The 15,818-nt window shown below is 36.8% G+C and overlaps 1 protein-coding gene across 1 annotated transcript in view; it reads right to left on the reverse strand.

Annotated features, from left to right (window-relative positions):
• Positions 1-11,852, reverse strand: part of LOC149807850 (uncharacterized) — a 209,530-nt gene extending 197,678 nt beyond the window's left edge. Inside the window, exon 1 of the mRNA XM_089961139.1 lies at positions 11,765-11,852. The gene's annotated coding sequence lies outside the window, so the exon portion shown is untranslated. The remainder of the gene's footprint in view (positions 1-11,764) is intronic.
• Positions 11,853-15,818: the final 3,966 nt, after the last annotated feature.

The following is a 15,818-nucleotide window of genomic DNA, read 5'->3' on the forward strand; positions in this document are numbered from 1 at the left end:
CGTCCGTTTTTGATCTGGCCTGCCTCTATCTTAACATAATTATTTATTTTAGTATTTTCAAGATCAGTTGTGCTAGATTATGATAATTTCATGACGGATTGTACTGGATTGTTGCAGATTTAAATGATTGTGGTATAGTGTTGTAAATCATGACGACTTGTATGTATGCGCCCGTGCGTGCGTGCGTATGGATGCATGCATACGTGCGTGCGTGGGTGCATGCTTGTATGTATGTATTTATGTATGTATGTATGTATGTATGTATGTTTTTTTATAGAAAATAGTCACTACCCTCAAAATTATTGGATGTGTGATGTCATGATGGATAGCAAATTAAAAGATGATGTGCTAGCCACTTACCGTTATGTGTGTAATGATAGGTTCGATAGTATGCGCTACACCCTCTTCATTTCATATGTGCAATTGCATATTGATAGTAAATGTAAGTGCATGAGCCACCTCACATCCATATGTAGTAATGATGGTTATATTAAATCTAATTATAACTAGTTCTCTTAGAGCCCATATGACTTGTGTGCGAGAGAATGTATATTCAATATAAAACTGTAATACCCCACATTCCCTTTACATGTGTAATGCTTGTTTGGAAAATAACTATACGAATATGAGTTGTCTCAATCAGTTTTTATGCGTGTAATGGATTATATGTGTTTATGTAGACATGACAACTCTTACGCCTCTTGCATTCTGCTTTTCCAAACTGTTCTGTAACTAATGAATATGTGGAAATTGCTTAATTATTTTCTTTAACATGTGTAACATGTGTAACATTTTACTACTTACTGTAAATGTTATGTTTGAACCGTATCGTTTACTTGCCATTTTGTATGAATGAAATTTTTATTCCCTATTTCGATGTTTGCTACTATCTAAGATAATTTTTTACGCAGGTCAGCGTGACTTTTTCTGATTTTTAGAAGAAACAATAATTATTTTAAGTCTATATTTTACAAGATTTGTTGCTATATTGTTGTTTTTGTTTATAACTAATATCTGTTTAAATTTGATTTTCAATATTTCTATTTTGTTTTAGAAATTATAGTACAGTTTTAATTGTTTTTGTTATAGATTTGTTGTTTTTGCTACAGTGTGTGCTTTTCATTTTAACTCAGAAAATTGCTTAAAATTCATTTTTGATTTTTAAATTTTGTAAACATATTGTTGATTTCGGACTCTTTCAAGCCATAGTTTAAATTGTTACTTGAAGCTTTCGTAAGCCTTTTATTAATTATAAAAGTATTATTGTAACGAGGCACAATAGGATATATATATATATATATATATATATATATATATATATATATATATATATATATATATATATATATATATACTAATGTTACAAAATGTGTGCCTCTGATTATTTCTAAATTACCGTTTTATTTTCTAATGGTCTGTTGTTTCCTAATATTTTATAATTTTTATTTCAAAATGTTTCGAGTGCTATCATGTTAGTTTGCTATTTATTAATTTTTTGATTAAGCTGTAAACTGAATTGGAAGCTGTGCACGTTTCTTTTTTTGTTTGCATATGTGAGGAAAATGTTTGGAAAGTTTTGCAATTCTTCAATATATTTATAGCTTGTTGTTGAATTGTTTTAATTAATGAAATAGTTTAATCATTCTTTTTAAAATGTTTTTAATATTAGCTGTTAGCTTCCTATGTTTTGTATTGCTTGTACTCGCAGCCATTTTGCTATGATAAACGTTTTTAATATCTACGTAATTTTGGTTCCACTCTCATAATTTTAGTAGTCTATACCCTTTTTAAAAATACTATTTATGAATTTTATAGTTTCTGCTAAATTTCATTTCAGTTTCGGACTTTTTTGTCAAGGCTATTTGGTACTAGAGCAATCTGGACCGTCTTTCCTACCCTCAAAACTCGTAAACAATTTCGTAATTGTAATATCACATTTAATCTTTTGCCATATTAATATAATATTTATAGACTTTTTAGACTTAGCTAAGTCTGATGTCAGTTATGGAGTTACAAGTTCTATTTAGTTACCGCAACGGTGGCCTAGTGGTTAGAGCGTCCGCTTTGGATGCAGTAGGTCGTGCATTCGATCCTGGCCTAGGCATACCAAAGACTTATAAAAAACGGTACAGCTCCCTCGCATGGCGCTCAGCATTAAGAGGTCAGTGGTAGGACTGATCGGCCAGGTGTCACGATAATGCGACTGGGTAGGACTACGTGTCTGCTACATGATGCCCCAGTGCTAGATATCACTATAAACTGCCATACTGTATACCTCGTAGCGATATGACTGAAACATTGTTAAAGATACGTTTAAAGTCCAAATTGCACACACACACAAACACACACACACACACACACACACACATGCGCTATTTAGGTAAGACCGTACTTTTCAATATATATTCTTTACAATTAAAGTTTAAAACCCATTGCTCTAACATTTTCGGAAACTTAGAATTACATTTAATTCCCGCAATTTTAATAATATATTATTGCTTTTTTTAAGTGTACATTTAAATTTTGAGTCCGTATCACACTTGTATTTTTAGTTTTAGTCCGAGTCATTATTCTCATTTTGTTGCCCAATTTTTTTAATATTTACGTTGATTGCATGAGCAAATTTAACACTTTTTAATAATTGTACTTAAAATAAAATATATTTTATCATTATATGATTAAATGATCATGGTTGGGTATTTCTCGATGTGTAAATTTTACCTAATTACTGACAAAGTAAATAAAGTCCGAAGGACTTTATGTAAAGCTTGTGAGTGATTAGGTAAAATTTACACATCGATAAATACCCAATCATGATCATTAAATCCTTATAATTCCAATTTACTTCCTTTCTAACATCATATCAGCAGATTTAACCAATAAAACATTCACTTTTATGTACATCAAAGTTGTCTTTCATTTGCCTCTTAACTGTAGTATAATACATGGCCCTATCTTCGCTAGCCTAGTTTCCTCGATCCTTTATACAGTGATACAGGGTAGAATGTCATTGTGAGTCATGCTAGTGATATACTGTTATGATCAATATTTTCATATATAAAAAATGATTGCTGCGGTTAAACTAGGAATATTTCTTCCTTTTTGTTTTTGAAAATTATGTTTGCGTATGGCACGGGTTGTTATCGCAACGTCGTTGTTACTTTCTACGCATTTGGAATTTTCAAAATCAAAATCGTGTCTATTTTTAGTGACATCCCTTGGTTGACATATGACTCTGACCTTTAATAATCACTGCTGTAACATGTTGTCGAGGTGAATGCAATAATTTCTGAAGATTGGTTTCTAAAGCCTGCCATATGCCTTCCTCGGCAAAAGGGGTCAGTGTTGGAGTGCAGGAAGGTCTGTGCAATTACATTGTTTTAACTTATAATGGTCGATTTTAAGCGGTGGCTTATCATTTTTGATCGGAAATCACAGGAGTGGTTGGGTGGGCGCTTGTTGCTATTATTAATAGGGTGTAAGGCGGTGCTATAGATAAAACTTCACATCAAATGATCTGGAAATAGGGGACCAACAGTAGTCCGCAGAATGTATCGATGTGTAAAAAAATTCCAGATAAGTATCACGAGACCGTTTACATCCAATCAAAGCGTAGAAAACGCAGTCTCTTTATAAAAATTGGAATTATTTCCAGGACGTTACCGGGATACTTCTATTGCTAAAAGGCTCTTTCTTCGTTAACATAATATAATTACTATATCCATTGTGAACTACACGTGAGCGTTCCATGCTATGTGAGCCGTAACAGCCAACGCTGGGTAGATAATTGTAAAACATACACTGGCTCTATCCTGTCTATATTTCGCTTCGAACACATTCTTTGGATCACAGTAAGTCTCCATTGGTGCATATGTGTGTATTATATATATATATATATATATATATATATATATATATATATATATATATATATATATATATATGCACGTATGTATGTATGTATGCTTGATAGATAGATATATGTAGTGCACATATTACAAAATCACACCATATTTGTTTTTCGATTGCAAACTATGTTTGGATAGATTCCTAAATGAGATCACATACACGAAAATACAATCACATGCACAGGAGCTATTGCACTAGACGTAAATCATCCACCACATCCAACATAACCTGTTTAAATTTCTCATCATCTGCAAACTGAGCCGACTGGATATAACCCCAACCCAGTTATACTGAAATTGTTTAGGTAGTATGCTGCGGTATCTAATGGCAAACCACTTGTGACATATTCATGTGAGTTACGTGATAAATAAATAAATTTGACTACATCAATATAGTGTGTGTGGTTACGCTATTTAATGTAGCTTTAAAAGTTATGTTCATATCGTTACGATGTATGAAGTGTGGCTGTTTATAGTGATGTCTAGCACTGAGGTATCATGCCCCAAATTTGTAGTATATGTCCAATCCAGTCGCATTATCCTGACACCATGCAGACAGTCCTAATACTAGCCTTCTATTTCTAAGCGCCAAGCTAGGCAGCTGCTTGTATATTTTAATAGAGGTTTGCATGACTCAGCACTGGTTCGAACCGGCGACCTCCCGCATTCGAGGCGGAAACTCTAACTACTTACGATGCAGGAGCGGTTCTACACTATGAAGTTTAATTTCTAAAAGAAAATACTTGTCCTTATCTCAGAAATGTACCCCAATAACGTTTAAAAAGATAACTGACTAAAATTACAAATCTTTGGTTCAACGCAGTTACTCATCGTTAGAAATCGCAATGCATCGAGTTCATAGCTGATTGGAAGTTTGTATTATGGATTTCACTCCAGAATATGGTATTCATTCATGTGGCATATAAGAACTCAAGGTCTAATTTGGGCGTAGAGTTGTAATAAGCTAAGGTAGCATACGTCCACTTCAAGACAGCGAAAAGAAAGTAAGTCTGACCACAATACTTTGTTTCCGCACATTGCAAGGACCTCCGAACAACATTGAATCTTAGTGTCGTTTTATGTGATAATAGCAAACATATACTCATTCTAAGAACCTCACATTCACCATCATCTTTTTTTCACAGTTATATGATGTTTCCGTGCTTCGCACTGGAATGAGTTATCAGTACTTATTTCTGAGCAGCAGACTGATATTTCGTTCAAAGTGCTACGTGTAAGGATCCAGGATGATCCAGACATATTATACACATAATTATTTCTACATGAAATTATTAAACACTTGCACGTGTTAATACCCTGATAACTTTTTATGTTAATTGTAGTTTTTACGAACCTCATGCTACCACGAAGTCTAGTGAATGCTATTTTGTTTGAGAAGTCTCACTACAACCCCTATTCCACAGAATCAAAGTCTATATATATATATATATATATATATATATATATATATATATATATATATATATATATATCTTGATCAATATAAATATAAGTTACGTATATAATATGTTCTTTCTCATTAGCACATTAACTCCGAGAAAATTAAATCGTTCGGCATGGAAATATTAAATCAACATTAACCATATCCGAAACTTGTAATAATTTCACAATAAATACAGATAAACTTAAATTATATTACCATTTCCCTTTCAATATTTCAATGTACGTTGATCATGCTTTGTCACCTACGCACTAATTTGTTGACTGATATGCAGATATTATATGTAGATACGTGTGTATTATTATTACTTGCTTATAATTCCCTCATTCCAATCTAATGAAAAATAGCGCAGCATCTTGACATGTTAGATAATGAAATTATACCGTCTGTGTGAGTATACAGGAAACTGAACAAAATACGACACAAATGATAAATCCTGTTTTCAAGAGGATAAGCTTAACCTGTCACATCAAATACGTTTTTTTTATTGATTTGGTTACTTGTTAGATGGTTCATGTTCAACAATTGTATGATTACTCTTTTGTCGTGAAGGAGGGAGTACATTAAATGGAGCAGCGACAAACGTATAACAGGTGACAATGCCTGGTCTTGGTAAGAAATGTAGCAGTTTATAGTGATGGTCATCACTGGGGCATCATGCAGCAGACATGTAGCCCCACCCATTCACATCATGCTGATGCGACGTGGACCAGTCTTAACAATAACCTCTTAATGCTGAGCGCCAAGCGAGACAGCTGTTAGTACCATTTGTGTAAGTCTTTTATATGACTCGACCGGGGATCCAATCCACGATCTTCCGCATGCTAGGCGCATAATACGTTTAAACATACATGCATACATACATACATACATACATACATATGAACGCCCTCACGCACGCACGCACACACACACACATACATACATACACACATACATATATACATACATGGATTGAGTGATGAATGACTGGGTGAGTTTGTCTCTAGCCTTGTGACCGATTTAATAAACGTTTGCAAAAAGATGGAAGTTTATCTTCAGTTCTTATATTTCGTTACTCACATTCTAAATTCAAAGCAGTTTTTTCTATGAAGCAGGGACAGAGAAAACATCCAAGATGTTACACTTGGTCATGTTCACCTCAGCAGGTACGTATATATTGATGAATGTGTACACGTATTCTTGTATTAAATGGTTTGCATCTATATATAACTCTCTCTCTCTCTCTCTCTCTCCCTCTCTCTCTCTCTCTCTCTCTCTCTCTCTCTCTCTCTCTCTCTATATATATATATATATATATATTGTATTTTTCCAAGTCGACTCCCTTCCGCACTTGTCGGCAAATTTCTAACGTGACATAGATAAGACATAAGAATGACACAACAATTCCAAGTGACTCATCGTCACCATGCAGTTTTGATACAGAAAATCGATGGCATTCTTAAATAGCATTTGAACCAGTCTATTTTGTTTAGATACATATATTGATGATGGCCACAAAGTCACGTAAATTCGATTCGATTCCGACATCATAGCTGCTCGAGTGCTTAGATTACATAGTACCTTCACACAACGTTATGAATTCTTCTCTCTCATCCGGAGAATTCTCATCACTATTCAAAACTGGCATTGAAAATCTTTGTTGAAGAAATAGAGAATCACCCTCGCGATTTGAAGAACTAACGTACTGTTTCAACCTCTCATTAATTTAAAAAATCGTAGAAAAAATGTTTCATCACAACTTCAATCTCATCTGAATTCAAAACGTCTCTTATCAATGTACAGTACTGTTAATTCCATTCTGTATACTCAGCTGCACTTAGGTGTAATATATCAATAAAACAGTGTCTACCTAACTGTACCCTAATGACAATGAACTGTATTAATCAAGCTGCCCAGCATTTCGGATGTAAAGTCATTGATAACATGAAACAAGGTGCAGACAAACGATGATAAAAACAGAATTCATCCCGATCACCACACAAAGACTTACAAATGCATATCCTTTACGTTAAAAGTATATTTTATTTTAGGTATCAACAATGCAAACATTACATTTTTAGAGTCAGTACAAAACCCACGTCTCACTCTCGACAGTATGTTTTCATTACACCAACATGCAATGAGCATTTAGAATGCAACGTATCTGAAGCTGCGAAGCATAAGGTCCATGTGCTAATTTCTTTCGTGTGATGCCTAATAAAACACATGTGTCTTCCTTAGTACTTTCAATCATGGATTATTTATAATTCACTTATATCTGGTTTGTCTCGGTATCTATTTTAGAAGCTTAAAACCGTCAAAATCTCGGCTGATTGGATCATCCTATAAGTACCAAGAACTGAACACCTCCCCATTCACATTAACTTTCACCGGTTACCTGTCTAATTCAAACTCAAAATCTTTGAAAGATGCTACGGTTTGATGACTGGTTCCAGGCTAATATCACCATCTGACCTCACCCATGTTTTGCATCCCATTCAGAAACTTATCTTCCTCTGCGGACACTCTTATTCTCATTATTCCCACTGTTTAAAAGCAGGCGTTGTGTGTTATTGCATTTCTACAGGGAAAGGAGATGCATTGGAAAGGAAACTGTAGATTAGACAAATTATAGCAAATATCCACAATGGTGTTTACAAAAAGCAGTAAATAGTGTTAATGTTCCTTGCTGACCTAGTTTGTTACTAATGGAATATCGTTGCCTTGTGCATCTCAGCGAAAGGTACACTGTTACGTATATCTGATTTAATTCATGTCTATTTTGAATTTAATTGTTTGTCAGTTTTACATTTTTTTATTATCTTATGTGCTATTATAATGTAAATGTATTCACTAGAGATGCTACTTTTCAGAAAATTGTTTGACCTTGACAGTTGGTTTATAAACATCAGGTATTGATCTAAATTCTGACATTGTTTCAGAACTTGCAGTACTTTCATAAACAAGTTCTATTTTATTTTAAAAATGATTGGTTGTTTTCAAGGTCATTTAAGATGTAAACAATGTTTTAATATTTTATTTCATGGAGTAAAAATGATTGGTTTTCATCAGGGTCATTTTTGGTGATCTCCCCCACCCCTTACTATTTCGCAATTACGGTTTTTCCATTACGCGCATTTGTTAGTTTTAATAGAGATGCTTTGATAGAGATTTCTCAGTTTTTGGCGTTTTACAATGATGTAAAGTTATTTTGTTGTAGCCAAATTTATAGTTCTTATATTCTTGAAATCAGTTGGATTTCAAAATGATTATTTTTTTTTCTCTAGAAATATTTTGAGCAGTGCTCATACATAAATTTTGGAAAGACATTGCTTACAAATTTAGTTTGGATTTCCAACACCGGAGTGCCATTATCTGCAAGGAATTGTATATAAACACAGTACTGACTACAGCATACGTCATCGTCATCCATCTTAGATTTTCTATTGGGATTCAAACTTGAAATTATTAGAACGTTGATTACTAAGACTTTTGCAATTTAATTCCTTGATTATTCTTAGATTATTTTTTGGATTTGATTCTTGAAACCGTAATTTATTCTCCTTTTGTCATTTTTTCAGAATTTTTCAAGGAAAAAATAAATATTTTATTAAACGGTAATGGAGAGGGCCAATACATTCTCCGATGTGACATGTATGTACGTAATGGGAACACGTGCATATTTACAATTTGATAAGTAAAATATATCATCCAGGAAGTTTCAGTCTGTCTGTGCTAAATGATTTCTAAATCGAACGAAGCAAATAAACTTTATTCTCGTGTAAGCTTAGTTCTCACATAATTTAATAAAGTAGACAGAACTTAAAAAATAGAAATGGCGAGTTCTTCTAAAATAATAGCATGTATTGATTTATATTTACTCATACGTGAAGAAACGTTTCCTGTCCTTCTCTTTGACATTGACATATTGGTGCAATGCCGGTGATCTACTCGTCTATGAGTACAATACTCATCGTTTTGCCATCTGAATTCCCCTTTAACAGCAAAGTACACCATGTCTTAAAAGACATACTTGACTATAACGGAAAAGAGAGAGAGAGAGAGAGAGAGAGAGAGAGAGAGAGAGAGAGAAAGAGAGAGAGAGAGAATACACATCTCAAAGCTAGCCTATTAAAAACCATCCTTTGATGACATCTTTCAAGGGTATATTCTACAATATAATCGGCTGTCAAACAGCCTGCAGCCCATGTTTCGAAGTAGGTACCACGTGCACGTCATCTAGCAGGCAAACAAATCCTGGTATTTATGATTCACCAAATGCCAATATGAGTTGTTGGATGAAATATCTTCGGCCCTGGGAAAAGTACGTCTACTTTCCATTTGAGGAAAATACATTAGCGTTCGTAAAGAGTATAATGCAAGAATCACCGCGGACTGGGAAAACATGACTTTGCCCTACTATGGGCTTGGCATAAACATCTAAACTCACCGCCCATAAAAGAGGCCACTAAGGCAGGGCCATGGACGGCTCTCAGATACAACTCTTTGAGATAACACTAGACCATTAAAGTATTAGCATCTAAGCTTTGTATGTAAATTGGGAGAGGCTTTTGTTGTCATCAGATTTTATGGCTTTATGCAAGCCGGTGTAGGGCCTACAGCGTCTTAACGGCAGCGTTTAAACCGACGTTTGGAGCTCGGATTCAAACGCTATCCACGACAGTTGGGCGGGAAAGGACTTTGATGCCCCAAAACAGTTTTCATTGACTCTAGGACTATGAGACTATTTTTGAACTGTTTTGAATACATTCAGAGAGTTTCTGAATTATATCAGTCTGATGCGCCTTGATTGCTAGCACATCAAATTATAAAAGGCAAGTCAGCACATTATGTACTGTAATTCATTCAAAACACGCTATACGTTTGGTCTTGTGATAGAAGTTTTAGGACTATTTAGCATTTAATGCATAATACTTTACGTTCTTTGTACATTTTCACTGTGTCCTCCTGCAAAAAAAGTGCTTGTTGAAGTTTACTAAACTTGGTTGTTTCGGTCTTTTCATTACTAAGTATAAGCCCATACATTCATAACAATATACAGGGGGACAAATGAACCGATGTGCAAAGAGGGGAGCGGGGCTACTCCATAAGCAATGACAGCTTAAACACGTGACATAGTATTCTATGCCAGCTCTTAAATGTAACCCAGAACATAATTAGTAATGAGTGCGAGCTTATCTATTGGCCGAGACATGTATATGTGTGATGATTCAACATATATACGTGGATAACAAAGAAATTAATTTTGTAGTGACGCCTGGCCTAGTAATGTTTCCGATATAGAGTGTTCGTTAACTTTCTGTTAAATACCAGTTGCGATACGATTATATTCTTTGATCATGTTTGCAGTTTCCTACGTTCAGTAATATACCTTCGGTCAGTGGACCGCAAATAAAGCTCATGACTTTCTCCACCTCTCTCTCTCTCTCTGTGAATATATGCCGTTTATAATATGATTACACAAATATGACCTTCTGAACCTTTTCTTGTTCCAGACATAAGTACAAATTATATGGGTAAGAGCAGTGGGCAGATAAGGGACATATATATATATATATATATATATATATATATATATATATATATAACGAGATAGATAGATAAATAGACAGATAGATAGATAGAGGGAATTACAAATATACACTAAGCATAGTTATATCCCTGGATTCTACACGTGAATACTTGATAGCACTAGGCAGATTTTATATATAATACAAAGTAATAATATGATGCAAGTTAGACAAGTTTTAATGCGTATCCTACGGACACAAAACCAGGTTCGCGGGTCAAATACACCAATCACCTTTCCTGCACGCACCAGTCAATCTAACATAAGCACACATCACCAATAAAATGATTCTGCTGAGTCGGTGTTATATTCACACGTACATAGTATACTTGGATGGCGACCTAGTGATCAATTCTTATCAATATGTACTGTCATTATCGATTCGTATGAAAGAAATATGTATGATATTAGTATTGGTAATATATAGTAATTATGTCTTGTAGAATCAAGGGATAGCACATTTCATTATGCTTGGTGTATACTAATTTTTCACTATAACTGATCCTATATAACTTATTTGTATGAAATAAAAGTAGGTAAATGTATTCTTTTAGCACAGTCTGACAAACCTGTAATATCAATTTCATTTCAATTATGTTAACTATTTGCAGGAAAGTTTTGTACTATCGTGACAAAAAATGCTTTTAGTTTTCAACAGTTAAATGGAAGTAATATACATATATATAGGCAAATGTAGTTCTTCTTAAAGAATATGTTTGGGAATGGAAATTAACAAAATGTTCAAAAGTGAATGAATGAATAAATTAATGATTCAAATGTGCATTTGACAAAATAGTAAACGAAAAAAATATATCCACCTACCTGCAATATTCTCCTTGGAGTCCTGTTAATATTCTCCGTAGAATCCTATTTACTAATGAATTTTAAGAGACCGTATGATACAATAACCGTACTATAGGTTTAATCTGATAGACACCCCTTGAACCCACATGGTAAACTTCCTGGTTTGGCTTGTCATTCTGGGCTGACAGAAATATAATGCAGATAAAAATAATCGTACCAATCCGTGATAGTGTTTTCTTGTTATAATCTGTCTTCCTCATTTGCAGTAGAATGGGTTATCTGAGTTTGACATAAAGATATCCACACCGCGTTCCCGTTTGTAATTTCCCCGTTATATCCCTCTTTAGGAGGAATATATATCGCTCCGAATAAGATAGCGCGGTATCTAGGCATATTATAGAAGAGTACACGCCTTCCTTAACTCTAAACTAAACATGTGATGCATGGACGGATTGCAAAATGCTTGCCGTCTGTGGCGTTCTGTCGTATTGGGGTGGGGTTCTCCCAATATTATTTAATTAAATTAAATTGAAAGTTCCACCCTGGCTCGTTAGGTTAGAAAGTGAAATTAGTGATGATGCAGATTTACAGCTCTGAGCCCCCAGTCAGCAATGCCGATGGTTGAATTATAGAGAACACGAAGATGAAATTCAATCAATAACAATTTAATAAATGTGATAATTTAAAAACGATAACTTCCAATCACTCGTCTTTCCCTCGACCAAGTGACAGCCTAATTCATCCCGTGATTTACAGTGTGAGTTCGATTTTCCCCCTGTCCTTGCATCTACTCATCTATTTCTTCCCGCTGATTCTTCCTTCTTTCCGTTCCTCTGACTCCTTCTTTGTCTCTGTTTCCTCTCTACTATCTCCTCCTCCAACTTCGCTGCAGACTTCAACTTCTCCTTTCTTCTCCTTTCCCTCTCTATTATCTCCTCCAATTCCGCTCCCAGACTTCACTCCACCTTCTTCTCCTTCCATCCTTTCCTCTTTCTCTCTATCCGAGACAACGGGACCAAACTTTAACTGGTCTGTCCCTCAAAGCTTCCTGTGAAAAACCACAAGGCGTTAACAAATGTTTTATCGAACCTCACCTCACACTATAACGACAATTAACCATCAGATAGCTGTCACTGTTTCGGCCACGCATGCATACACATCGAAATTCCCACACACTTCTTCAGCGAATTGTTATACAGACATCAATACATTGCGTCACGTCAGTATATACACATATATATTTAATCTCATCGTACTACAATCTGACAAAATCAGACGCATGTCTGTACATTACAAATATTCAACAATGGCAAAATCTATAATCATATGAACATATGTGTTAGTCTACTATAAAATACCCACATAGTAAATTACAATATTAACTCTTACGACGGCTGGCAAGCTATATAATTCTTTACAAATATCAACTCATTTCTTCAAATATGCAAACATATTAACAAAACAAAGTAATTCTTCGTACTACGATTCTAGTACTAATAAAGTATACATACGACCTACAATTAAAATGCAGTCGCATTCCACAAAGACCGAACAAATATGTACTGACCTTTGAAGCTTTCTGTACTTAGAATTTCCCGCTCTAAGATTTTCCCGCCAATAACGAATGGCTATTCGGAGTTACGCTAACCTCTTCTCTGGGTAATTTCTCTCAGCGAACTAACTTTTGCCGGAAAACGCGGGGATATCATTCAACCCAAAATCAAGGTCTCCCCCCATCTCGATTCGGATTGGGTGGCGCTGTGCCCCTGTCCAATCGTCTTAGCGGCCAGTTCAACCTGTCTGTCTGTTTGCAAGGGAAAGAAGTTAGGACACTCCCACTTCTTCAGGCAATTTCTTTTGATCTTGGAAACATTTCGACACCTAGGTGATAATTGGCTGTCTGTGACTTTGCAACTCCGATGTCCGGTCCTTCGATTCTAGCCACAACAATCTTACGTAACGGATTAGTGCTAGCCTTCGGCAATGTTCGAGATCAAACAATGACCCGTCAGAATTACCTTGATTATACATGTTTCAAACTGGGCTACTCTGGGTCGGGGTAAACATGACACCCCCCCACGCTTGAGAATAAAATCGGGATTTTATTCCCTCAAAATTACTTCAAATGCAATGGCATTAATACACGAAATAAAGAACAAAATTATCGCGACACTACACACTGAGTCCAAACATGAATATATATATATATATATATATATATATATATATATATATATATATATATATATATATATATACACACACATAACGATCTATACCATTTCAGCGCTCCTGCTCATGAAATCGGCGCCTACGTTCTCAGTTCCTTTCACGTATCTGATCTGCATCTGGTACTGTTGTAAGAACAGCGACCATCGCATCAATCGTCCATTCGACAATTTCGCCTGCGCGAGATACGCGAGTGGTTGGTGGTCGGTCTCCAAGATGAACTTCCGCCCGTATAAGTACCGCTCGAACCGTGATATACCGAACACGATTCCGAGGCATTCTCTCTCGAATACGGAGTAATTCTTCTCGGCAGCTGACAACTTCCGACTGCCGTACGCGACAGGAAAAAGCGTCTCATCGTATTCCTGTAGTAGTACAGCTCCCAGTCCCCTGTCACATGCGTCGGTGCGAAGAACGAAGTCTTTTGCCAGATCCGGTAGACGGACAACTGTGTCAGATGTAAGTCTATCCTTCAGCGTTTGGAAAGCATGCTCACACGCATCTGTCCAAATAACCTTAGTCGGGGCACGTTTCTTGGTTAGGTCAGACAACGGTCCCGCATTCGCGCTGAAATTGGCCACATACCTCCGGTAATACCTGGCCAATCCAAGAAATGACCTCACCTCAGTTTTCGTGGTGGGCCGTGCGGTGTTTCTCAGCTGCTACACCTTCGACTTCTCTGGGGACAGCGTACCTTGGCTCAGGGTATGTCCCAAATAGTCCAATGTCCGGAACCCTAGATGACATTTGGAAGGGCGAGCTGTCAATCCCGCCTGACGCAGCCGCTCCAAAACGTCAGCTAACATAGTGAGGTGTTCACCCCACGTCGCTGTGGCTAACAAGAGGTCATCCATAAAGTTGTGGACACCCCTATCGCGCAAGGGTTCCAACAACTTCCGCATCATCCTAGTAAAGACGCTGGGCGCGTTCTGTACCCCGAACGGCATGACCAACCATTGGTAGGTCCCGTCGGGAGTAGCAAAAGCGAGCTTTGCCCTATCCTCCTCCCTTACCGGAATTTGCCAATAGCCCTTGGAAAAATCCAGCTTGGAGAAATATTTCGCTTTCGAGACAGAAGCGAAAATATGTTCCGGGTCAGGTAGCATTTCGACTTGAAATTCTGTCACCTGATTTAGCTTCCGGTAGTCGACACAAAACCGATGGGTGCCGTCCTTCTTCTGCACTAGGACTACCGGAGAGCTGTACGGAGAGTCGGCGGGTTTGATCACTCCCAGAGCAATCATCTGCTCGATCTCCTCCCTTACGACTTGTCGTTTTGCGTGGGGCAAGGGGTAGGGTTTCCGCTGGACTGGCCGGTTATCCACCAGCTTTAACCCGAACTCGACAAGCGACGTTCTCCCGGGTATTTCCGTAAGCACATCGGAAAACCCGGCCAGCAACGTATCAATCTCTTCCCGCTGTACCGCAGTCAACATGGGGTCGCACTCCACGTCCGAGGGTGTCTCAGCCCTCGTTAACGGACAGCTTGGAACAGTGTTGGCACCTTCCGTATCGCCTTCGGCGTCCTCGTTGACTATTGTGACGATAACAAAATGGCTGGCGGTCTCTCTTTCCCGGTATCTCTTAAGGAGATTGGCATGGTACAATTTGTCCTTCGTTGGTAGCCGTATCCGATATGTTTGACCTCCGACCTTCTCGGTGACAACGTATGGACCCCTCCAGGAAACTTGCAACTTGTTGTGTTCTTTGGGCAGCAGTAACAACACCTTGTCCCCTACTTCAAACTGGCGTTGTTTTGCGCGCTTGTTGTAATTCTTCGCCTCACGCGTCTTCGCTCGCTTGAGGTTCTCCTGTGCGAGGGAACAAACTTCCTCCAGTTTGT

This window comes from Sinohyriopsis cumingii, chromosome 1 (genome assembly GCF_028554795.1).
Source record: "Sinohyriopsis cumingii isolate HCF-2022 chromosome 1, ASM2855479v2, whole genome shotgun sequence".
Lineage (NCBI taxonomy): Eukaryota > Metazoa > Mollusca > Bivalvia > Unionida > Unionidae > Sinohyriopsis > Sinohyriopsis cumingii.